Genomic DNA, 11,037 nt, shown 5'->3' with positions numbered 1-11,037 from the left:
TATAGCCAACAGCGAGCAAGGTGTACCCCCTAGGAGGATCGTATACCTCCTGCATTAGGTGGAGGTCCCGTATGCAGGTTAAGAACCTACATGAGCAGTTAGTCCTGGCTGACTGATCCTCCCAGCAGATGTCAGGGTAGTTTAGGTCACCCATGACAACCGTATCTCTTGATTGCATGGTCTCTGAGAGCTGCCTGGAGAATTCCAGGTCTAGCTCATCCTCTTGGTGTGGCGGTCTATAGTAGACCCCCACTACCAAGTTCCTTTCCCCCCAAATCCCTTGTATCCTAACCCACAGTACCTCAGTTTGATCCCATCTTGATTAAGAAGATGTATAGTGCTCCTTAATATAGAGATTAGCACACCCCTCCTTTTTTCCCCACTCGATCCCATCTGTGCAACCTATAACCTTCAATGCCTACCGCCCAATCGTGAGTAAGGTCCCAACAGGTTTCAGTTAGCCCAACCAGGTCAAAGTTGTTGCTTGCAAGCAGGAATGTAAGTTCTTCCTGCTTGTTCCCCATGCTCCTGGCATTAATGTAGAGACATTTAAGCCCCCCAGTGGGTGCCCTTGGTACCCCCCACAGTCCTGATGTCTATTGGGCCCCTTAGTGCTTACCTGGGCTGATCTAGCACATGGCTCATGGCTCTCTTATCCCAGGTTCTTTTTGTCCACTGCATCCCCGTCCCCCAGTGTACCTAGTTTAAAGGCCTTCGGAGGAGATTGGCCAATCTGTATGATAACAGACTCTTAACTTTAGAAGAAAGATGAAGACCATCTTGTCCCAGGATACATCTCTCATGGAAGTGCAGATCATGGTTGTAGAAGCCAAAACACACACAATGGCACCAACTCTGGAGCTGCAGGTTGACGTCTCTGATGCAGGTGCCTTGGTGTTGAAGGTGACCACTGACTGGGAGGTTCAATGAGAAGACCACCTGTTCCCTGACTTACTAAATCTGGCCCCCAGAGCCCTGTAGTAACTCATGATGTGGTCCGGACTACTCCTGGATGCATCATTCATGCTGACATGGACGAGGACCATGAGATAATAATCAGAGGGCCGAATGAAATCGGGAATCCTCTCAGTGATGTCTCAGATCCTGGCTCCAGGCAGCAAACCTCCCATGCCATGGGATCTGGTTGACAAATAGGCCCCTCTGTGCCTCTCATAAGAGAATCGCCCACCACAGTGACCTGGCAGCTATTCTTTTGGCTGCCTGGTTGTCGCTCAGCCTGCATAGTTGTTGAGGATGTGTCTTCCCCAGCAGCTTCCTCTGTTGCATCATTCTTTAGTGCTGCCAGGGCTTCATATCTTTTCCCCAGTTGTGTTGGGGAAGTAGTCACAGCCACACACTGTCTGGCTCTGGAGGTGACCATCTTCCATTCAGCTGCCTTGGGACCCTCCCATGTCTTAGCACTAGGTGTCTGGTCCTGCAGAGAATGAAAGTACCTGTGAATTTCATCTTCTGAAGCCCTGATCCCCACAGGCTGGTCACCTCTGTCTGGAGTTCCCTCACCTGCCCCTCCAGAGCTTCAATCCAGGCACATGTGGGACAGGCAAGGGGACCCCTGCCCCCCATGCTACCCCCAGGCCTCAGAGGTCCCACCAGGCAACCCCCACAGACGGGGGGTAGGGCACTGCCAATCCATCCAAGGGCCCTGTCTGGGTGGAAGCCTCACAGGAGCTGCAGGCCAGAGGTAGCAGCAGGGCTGGGTCCCTGGCTGTACTTCGTGTAACCACCCCCCTAGTAATCCCCATGTTCATTCACTCACCTGAAATCTCCATCAGAAGCTCCTGATGCATAGAGTCCCAGGCCTGTCCTGTGCAAACTCCCATGCAAACTCTGGCATGCTCCTGAAGAGTGCGCTTGTTTGAGGGGCCTGTTCGCACAGCTTGGGAGAGTGGCTCCTGCCTGGTGTGGCTATATGGGGATGGGAGGGGGAAAATACCCAATCTCCTGCAGCTGGCTTGACTCCTCCCCCTCTCCCCCTCACTTGCTCCCACTCACCCCACTTACCTTGCCACAGCTTGCTGCTTCCTGGTCTGGTGTGGTGGGGCCGGGGTGGCTCCAAGGGCTCACATACACACGTGCACTGGTGGAGCAGCAGTCCCCATGTAAATGCCAGGAGTGAGTACCTCCCTGGTGTAAGGCAGGTTGGGGCTCCTTAACCTCAGCCCCCACCTTTGGGTGAGTTATTTAATGCAGGGAAGGCCAGGTAAACTTCCTGAAGCACCTGAGTCTGCTGGGGTGAGTGAGCCTGCAGGGCCAGGCATGCTTTGTGAAGCACTTGAGCCGGGAATGGGGGACCCCTGAACCTTGTACGTAGGCAAGAGGCTTAGACCTGACCTGAGGTACCCGACTAGTCCATGTTCCAGAGAGGGGTCAAAAGGGCCAGGGGCCCACTGTGAGGGATGCCCACAATGCAAAGAAGCTTGGGGTCCTGACTGGCCTGAGACAGGGCCAGGGCCTAAGGGGGAGCTGAAGGTCCCAGAGAGAGGACCACAGCTGATGGATGAAGGGTATGGCTGACTTAGCTGCCTGGGATGCCATCCGTGAGGCTTGGACCGCAGTGCAGGAGTGAAATAGAGCTGTGGATACCGCCCCCCCCCAAAACATCGGGGTTCAAAATGGGCAGTGTCCTGCCTGATTAACATCCTTAATACTATTACATCAAGGCATGGCAGGAGAGTGAGTTGGGCAGCTGGCCCATAGACAGAAGGCAGGCCAGTGCTTGTGCTGGGCATGAAAGCCTGCCCCTGTCACACACAACAGGCTGTATGGAAGCGCATCAACCACAAGGACCTGCACAAAGATCACTGGGACCTGAACCGGCTGATAGCTCACCAAGCCCTGCCAGTGAGGACCCAGGGCATAGAGAGTGACAGCTGGGGAGACCCAGTGGCCTATGACCCCACTGCCATGGAGCCACTGAGATGATTGGTCACCTCCTCTGGCTTTGCACCTGCACCAAGGAGGTATGGAACAGGGTGAAGCAGCTCTGCAAGGTGGTGACCAGCATCAACTGGCTAATTAGAGAAGCGGTACTGTACAGACACCTTGCCAAATGTGAGAGTAACCCATCAGTCTGTTTTGACCAGTTCACATCCTTTGTCAGGAGCACCCCGTGGAAAGCCAGGAACCTCCTGTTGTATAGGCACATGGATGTAAACGTGGTAGGTTGTGTGAAAATGGCTCTGAGCAAACTCCAGACCTACTCCCTGAAATCAGTTGTAGATGGAGAGGATGCAGACAAAGCCAGCTGGCACAGAGGCATGTGGCATAGGATCTTCCATCTTCCCCCAGCGAGGAGTGTGGGGGGGTGATAGCGAGGAAGAAAAAGAGACAAATGGAACTGAGGACAGCAATGAGGACAGCAGCAGCGGGTCCTCCAGTGGGAGCTGGAGCGGCAGCAACATGAACGACAGGTGAACTGAGTCTGTGACCCCGCAAGTGGAATGGGGATGAAAGGAAGGGGCTGCCTGATCTGAGAGACCAGACTCTGTGTGTGTGTGTGTGGTGCATGATGCAGATATTGTCATGGGTCTGGGTGGCCAGCGGGTGTTTCTATGGGTGCATGACCTGTGCGGGTGCATTTTTTGTAACAGGTTATGTTTTTTTTCTTTGTGGATTGATATTCGGGGGGTGTGTGTGTGTGTGTGTGTGTGTGTGTGTGTGTGTGTGTGTGTGTGTGTGTGTGTGTGTGTGTGTGTGTGTGTGTATGAATAGATAGACAGATAAAGATTCCCTCCCCCTTCCCTCGCCCCTGCAAAAAAAGATCAAGTGTATCAAGTGTAGTGTCTATGCTTACCTGGCAAGGGAAACACCGTGACCACTTCCACTTCCCCTAGTTGCACCTGGGGAATACTGCTCTCCTGGCACAGGATAGTACCTCTCAAGGTAATGTATAGTAAACCTCCCACTTAACTTCTGGGAAGATCTTGGCTTTATGCCCACTTTATGGAAAGGGGTGACTCCTCCCTAGCTTGCACCTGTAGCCGTATGGCTGAGGGCAAGCAAAACTCAGGGGCATCCAAACCCCAAGCCTTCAGGCTTGGGCCTGCAAGTAGGATGCCTGCCAAAGGATTTGGAAACATCTGAAGCCCCAGATGGGGGTGGAGGACATTTGTCAGTGGTAGAACCACTTATGGTTCTGGACTGATGCACAGATTTGGAATTTGATTTGGCAAATTTGGTTTGGAATAAGAAAAATTTTAAAAAAATTGTGTTAGATATACCTGGCAGGGGAAACACCATGACCACTAAGGTGGTTTTCCTAATTGCTGGGGATAACCACTTTTCTGGCAAGGGGGGTAGTACATGGGTGGAGGTAATATATAGTTATTATATATTACTGCTTCCATTTCCAGTGAGAAGATCTTGGCTTTATGCCCACTTTATGGAAATGGGAGACTCCTTCCTAGTTTGCTCCTATGGCCGTACGGCTGAGGGCAAGCAAAATTCGGGGGCATATGAACCCCAAGCCTCTGGGCTTGGACCTGCATGTAGGATGCCTGCCAAATGATTTGGAAGCATCTGAAACCCCAGGTGGGAGTGGAGGATGTTTGCCAGTAGTAGGGCCACACATAGTTCTTGAATGACTAATGGTTTGGAATTAATTTGGGTGATTTGACTTGGAACATGAAACATTTTCCTTAAAATAAAAAGAAAAAAAATAATTAGTGTGTGTATGTACATGTGTATGTGTGTGTATATGTATGTATATATATAAAAAATGTACAATATATAAGTAGGTACAAAAGTGCTGCTTAAATGTGTGGTCATGGAGTACCTGTGTTAAAACCTGTAGCAGTTTCCAAAAAGGTAAAATGTATTAATTCTGGATGAACTAAAATACTCCAAGCATGTTTATTTCAAAGTCAACGTTTTCAAGTTTGCCCCTCACTTCATGTGTTCAGGGAGAGCAGGGTCTGATAGTGAGGATGAGAGGAGGGGGTATGGACTGGGTAAGGGCAACCCAATTCTGCAATCCTTACCCAAACAAGATTCCTGATGATTTCAATGGGAACCTTGCTTGAGTACAGGCTGCAGCAATAGACGGGGAGATTATGCAAAAAATACATTTTTGGCAAGTTAGTGAACCAAATGCAGAGGGTTTGATACCATACTATTATTTTAGATAATTAAGTCCAGTTCTCAAGATATTCTTCTTAGCTGTTACCTACTCATGCACATGCCTAGATTTGTCTGTGGGTATATTCAAAACCTGTCTAGGTCCTGATGCATCTGAGCTGCTTGGAGGCCAAATCCCAGGAAGTATCATAAAGTAGGGGCTGCCTGCTTACCCAGTCTGATAGGCACTGTTTTGAGTATACTTATTTGAGTAAGTACCACCCAAGATAGTTGGGAATGAAAGACTGTGGGTCTCTGTAGTCTAATTCTCAGGACACTTCCTTGGGATGTACTGGTGGGAAAAATATGGCCCATGGGTTTGATTCAGCTCATGGAGAAACTTTTTCTGGCCTGCAGCAGGTCCCTTGGTCACACCTGCCCCAGGTGCTGTCTGGCCTGTGGCATGTCCCACTACCCCCTGGACACAGTGGGTCTGCAGCTGGACTGCTTTTATAGACAGCCCAGGCAACAGTGGCTCCTTCTGGCTGCCACTGCTGGCCTCAGGCCCATGGTAATGGAGGGGACCTGGATGCACAGCCCCAACCCTGGCTCCCCAACACGCCCGCTCTGGACTTGCCTGGCCATGTTCAGCAATGGCAGCAGCGGCTGGGCAGAAGCTATTGCTTTTCAGGGGGGAAATGCAGCTCCTAACCTCCGCTGCTGCTGGACTTTTCTTGTTGTAGTCACTCAGAGCCCACACCTGGGCTGCACTGCGGCTCCTCTGCATTGCCACCACTGCCTCATTGGGTGGCCTGGAGGCGGCAGTGGAGAGAGCCACAGGGCAGCCTGAGCATGGGCTCTGAATGGCTGCAGCAAGAAAGGCCCAGCAGCAATGAGGGGAAGACTCTGCTTTTCCAAATAGTGGCTTCTACTCGGCCACTGCTGCTGCTCAGTGTGGGCGGACAGTCTGGAGCAGAAGCAGGCACAGGGCAGGCCAGGTTCGGTGCTGTGCGTATGGGTTCCAACTTGCCTGGGGCTGGTCTGCTCCACCGAGCCAAGTCTGGGGAGGCCAGGGTCGGGGCTGTGTATGCAGGTTCTGGCTTGTCCATTCTGGCTGGGGTGAGTCCAGAACAAGCACAGGGTGGTCTGGGGTTGAAGTTGAGGCTGTACACTGCCGGCAGTGTCAGGGAGGAGCTGCAGGGCGGGAGCGGGGGTGGAGGGGGAGCAGAGAGGGTGCTGACCAGCCCGCAACAGCACCCCAGAATTGGAGCTCGCAGCGCCACATAATTGCTCACCCTGTTAGAAGGAGGTTCCAGTTCCTACTTCAATGGCTACATATTTCTACAAAGAGGAGTGGTTTTAATAGGAGAGCATGAGAAAGTATTCCCCTAAGAATGCCCAATAGAGTGGCAGATTAAGCAGTCTCTTGGGATGTATTTGAGTACCTGCTCCAAATAGGGCAGGTAAGGAATTTGAAAAAAATGCACCCCCATCTTGCTAGTGAATGTATAATGCCTGCATGTAAAGGAGTATGTGAAGGAAGTAACTTTCTGTTCTCCTTCATAAGGGTATAATGGCTAACTTCAGGAGAGTCTGTGGAGATAGGTGCTTAAGTAGCAGCAAAGGATAGGACCTAGATACCACTTTTCACCCAAGCTATCCAGTAGAAAATAGTGAGGTGGCTGCCTGCTCCTAACATTGTCTTGCATGTATCCCATTCTTAGGCACCCAGGCTCCTTATATAATGCATGGGGAAAGTTAGATGCCTAACTGAGCCAAGGATTCTAGTAGGTTGAGTGGTGCAGCACTGAAATCCCTTTGTAGTTTAATCACAAATACCTAATCATTTTTAAAGGAGGGCATAGGATATAATAATGAAGCAAGTGTCACCATACTTATATGTTGGAAGCATGAGGGCCAGAAAGCCAGCAACAGGTAGAATGGTCAACATCAATAGCCCATGGCTGCCTGAAGGAAGGCCATTCATAAATGATGTGGTTGGCCATCTAAGCTTGAGTACCATAACTGCAGCCAGCATTAGTGAAGAGTTCATGTACACCTTAAACTGTCCAACACCTGTTCTGAGACAGTTAAGAACAGTCTAGGCCCTGCAGAGCAGCTGCCATCCTGACGGATGGCACCTGGTGTTGGGGAAAAAGTTCTTTAGTCTCAGTTCTTGTGCAGCATATTTCCTGCTCCACTGATGGGAGGTCCATGGTGTGGGTGACATGCCATCTGCAGATTCAATGAGCTGAGTGGAGAATGGGTTCCAACACTTCAGGTGGTAGCTGGTTTTCTGGCTCGTGGCCACTAGGCTGGAGCGCAAAGAATGGTCCTGATCTTGGGCTTTGAGCCCTAGGGTCAGAGTAGCAGCTTGTCTCCAGATGTTGGCAGGGGTGGGGAGGAGGGGGATGCCTGAGAGAACTGGTAAGCAGTCAAATGCAGTTGACATAAGGCATCTGGTGATTTTCCTCAAAATGCTGTTACATCCGGAATCCAGGAGCTTAGTGTGTGCACTCTGGCCCCATACTGGTGCACAGTACTCAGCAGGAGCATATGCAAATGCCAAAGTGAAGGTGTAAAGTGTCTGGAAACTTGCACCCCAGGTGCAAGGTGACAGACAAGATATATTTTGTTATTAACCTTGCCCTGGACCCCTTCCAGATGCTGGTGGTAGGTAAGGGACCAGTCCAACTTGACTTCTAGATAAGTGATGATGTGACAGTGTTCAAGGTCTGGTCACCAATCTTGACTTTTATTACTTTCTTCACTTGGTTGTTATTTAGGTGGAAGGCTATTGCAACTGTTTTAGTGAGGCTGAGATGGAGATGCCATTTATGGAAGTAATTGGCAAGGGTGTTCATGTCTGATGTCAAAGTGGACTCAGTGGCCTCCCATTGCTTGCTTGATTTGGTGAGAGCCAGGTCGTTGGCATATCCATACTTCTTAGACTGGACATCAGGCAGGTCAGCAATATACATGTTAAAAAGCAATAGAGAAAATATCAAGCCTTGTGAGATGCCATTCTTGAAACTTCTAGGGTGGCTTTCTTGTCCACTGATGGTCCTGAGAGTGAAACTGTGGTTCTGAAGCATGAGCATAGTAAAGCTGATGACAGTTTTGTCAGGTATCATTCGGAGGAATTGTAGTAAAGGCCGTGGAGCCAGACAGTGTCATATGCAGCAGTGACATCCACCAAGACAGCATCAACCTTCTCTCCAGCCTGAAAGCTCTTCTCAAGACAATGGATAAGGAGAGCTACCTGCCTGCATGTGACAGGGAACTCTAACCCTGTCACGAGGAAGAAGGTGCACCCCTATGAGGCCAGAACCTTCTGGGCCTGGAGGGCTGGTGAGGAAGGGGTTAATTGCTGAACTGGGATGGCTAGTCAGCTGACCAGAAGAGGTAGGACTATAAAAACCCTGGGTGGAACAGCAGTAGGGAGGTCAGCAGCTAGAGGGGAAACAGTCCCCCTGAGAGCTCCAGGAAGAAGCTTGGGCAGTGGTTCACGGCAGGAAGGGGGAAGCTATGAAAGCCCCTGCAAGATGATGACTGCATCCACAACCAAGACTGTAGCCAGTGGTGCAGAGTCGAGACTCGAAGAGAGTTCATGTAAGCTGACCCGCTGTGTTGATTGAGCACGTACAGTTATTACTATTTTTTGTGATTATTGAATCACTGGTGGTTTGGGAGAGGCTATTGGGGGATGGTGGAGGCCTCATTTTCAGGACTGTCTACAGAGTGGGTACCCTGGCGTCGGTGAGTGTGCAGCCTTTGGGGGCATAGACCTCAGCACCAGTGTGGGTGTAGTTTTTTGGGGGGGACATGAACCCTGATATTGGAAGGACTATTTTAAAAAGGCCAGGTGAGGACTGGAGTGCCAGAGTGCAGTTATATTTTTGTCTTTCTTTTTTGGACTAATGGAGGCAGGTTGTGGCGCACCTGGGTTTCTGAACCTGCAGCCCACTTGTTGTGGGTCTGGCTCCCATGCCTCTGGGCCAGGGAGTGCCATGTTCCAGAAGGGAGCAGGAAAAGCTAGAGCCTCAGAGGACGGGGAGGCCTAGCAGGGAAAACAGGGGTCAAGCCATAATAGGTGAGAGCCCAACATGCCCCAAAATAATAGCGAGTCTCCCGCTCACAATTAATATTCCATCAAGACGTGGCAGGCAAGATTAGGGCAGGACTGAAAAGCAGGCCCCAAGGACACCCCGCGTCAGGCATAGATGACCAAAAAGATGGTGCTGGGAGGGGGCGACCTGTCACACTGCCCTTAGGCAGCTGTGGACACAGGTAGTGTTACCTTAATGCTACAACTTTCAGGCTATTTAAACTCACTCCAAAATAGCACTCCTTTATAATACATTTTATACATTTTCAGGAACCCCTGAGCTATAGCAATTAATGCTGCCACTGATCCCCTTCTCTGCACTCCTCCAAATTTCTGGATCTATAAAGAGTTCTCCCCCTGCCCAACTGTGCACTGGATCAAGGTTGGTCTGATCTGAAACAAAGTTCAGGAACCAGTGTTCTGGGTCTGACTCCATGTGCTTGATCTGGGATGGCAAGCTAGGTCAGAGCTGATGCGCCAAGTCTGGGATCACATGCCAGGTCCAGGGCTGCCTAAAGGATCCAACCTGGCACATAGCTCCAGAGCCAGTATGTGGTATTCACTTGGCATGAATCATCCTGCTGGGTCAGACTAGGCAAGTTGCTCTTGAGTCTGTGTGTGGTCACAGACTTGGCTTGAAGACAGAAGCCAGTGTTCAGGGTCAGACTGGACACATGGCTCTGGCAGCTGGCAGTCCCAAATTTGGCATGGTTTTGTAGGGTTAGTGTGCTGGGTCTAATTAAGCATGTGGTTCTGGAACCAGTGTGCAGGACTGGACTCAGTGTGCAGCCCAGACATGGCATACCTGGTCAATCTGTGAGCATCAAGTGGGGCACAGGGCTGGCAGCAGTCTTAGGACTAGGCTCACTCACCTCAATCAAAGATCTTTATTTCCTTCAGGTTCCCCTTCAATACCAGTGTGAATCCTATATCTGGGGGCATGCTATATGCAAGAAAATATAATAGTTAAGCTGTGATAGATTCTTGATTTTAGGGTTGGCTTTTTTGCGGGGTGGGGAGGTTGGTTTTTGCTTTTAAAATGAATTCATATTAACTATATATAATTTTTGGAACTATATAGGTCTGTTACTGTTTGTTTTCAGAAAAGTATTATGTAACTATATTTTTCAAGTACATTGGGATAATGGTTCATTTTTTGAGCTGACTACATGTAATGTACTCTTAGTGTAAGAAAGAGTGATCATGTTTTTACCTCAGCCACTGAGTAGGGGTAAGATGAAACTAAGTAGTTGTGTGTGATGTTTAAGGCCCAAGACATTTCCTTTGGTCTTGCAACTCACTTCAGTCTGAAAATGTATTTTGTTCCTAAGTTGTCCCTTGCTAAGAAGTACCATTCAAAATAATTCCTAAGGCCCCTCATTTTTTACTGTGATATTTGAGTGTTATGTTTTCAGACGGTGTGACAATCTCATTCAGTGACAGTTCATGTGCACATACATGCTGTAAGCACGCACTAGGCACAAGTGCTCAAGCTGTGAGCCCCTTTGCTTTAGCGATGCCAACTGGCAATGGTGAGAGAATGTGTATCCTTGTGTAACCCGGGCAGTACTCTAAGAGGTACCCCTTCTCCAATTGAAGGGATCAAAGCAGGTGCACAAGCGCTGTGGGAGGTGTAGGGACTCTCCTCCCCCTATAGATCAGAGCCAGACCACCAATGGGGACTTAACCATATACCTTTTAATTAGAGAACAATACTGGGAACGTAACCAGTATAAACCAGGGGGTATAGGGGACACTACAATGCCCCAAGGGGGCAGGATTCAACAAAGGTTAGACACTTACAATCATAGACATATTCATCCAGTTGACAAAAGACAGGGTTAACCAAAACG

General features: G+C 49.7%; 1 pseudogene; it reads right to left on the bottom strand.

Annotated features, from left to right (window-relative positions):
- Window positions 1–699: 699 nt before the first annotated feature.
- LOC149869247 (uncharacterized) lies at window positions 700–8,057 on the bottom strand (annotated as a pseudogene).
- Between the last annotated feature and the right edge of the window lie 2,980 nt (window positions 8,058–11,037).

Source organism: Crocodylus siamensis, chromosome 3, assembly GCF_052110815.1.
Source record: "Crocodylus siamensis isolate JL-2025a chromosome 3, ASM5211081v1, whole genome shotgun sequence".
NCBI lineage: Eukaryota > Metazoa > Chordata > Crocodylia > Crocodylidae > Crocodylus > Crocodylus siamensis.
The sequence above is the reverse complement of the archived record's forward strand: the minus strand, read 5'-3'. Positions and strand labels throughout refer to the sequence as shown.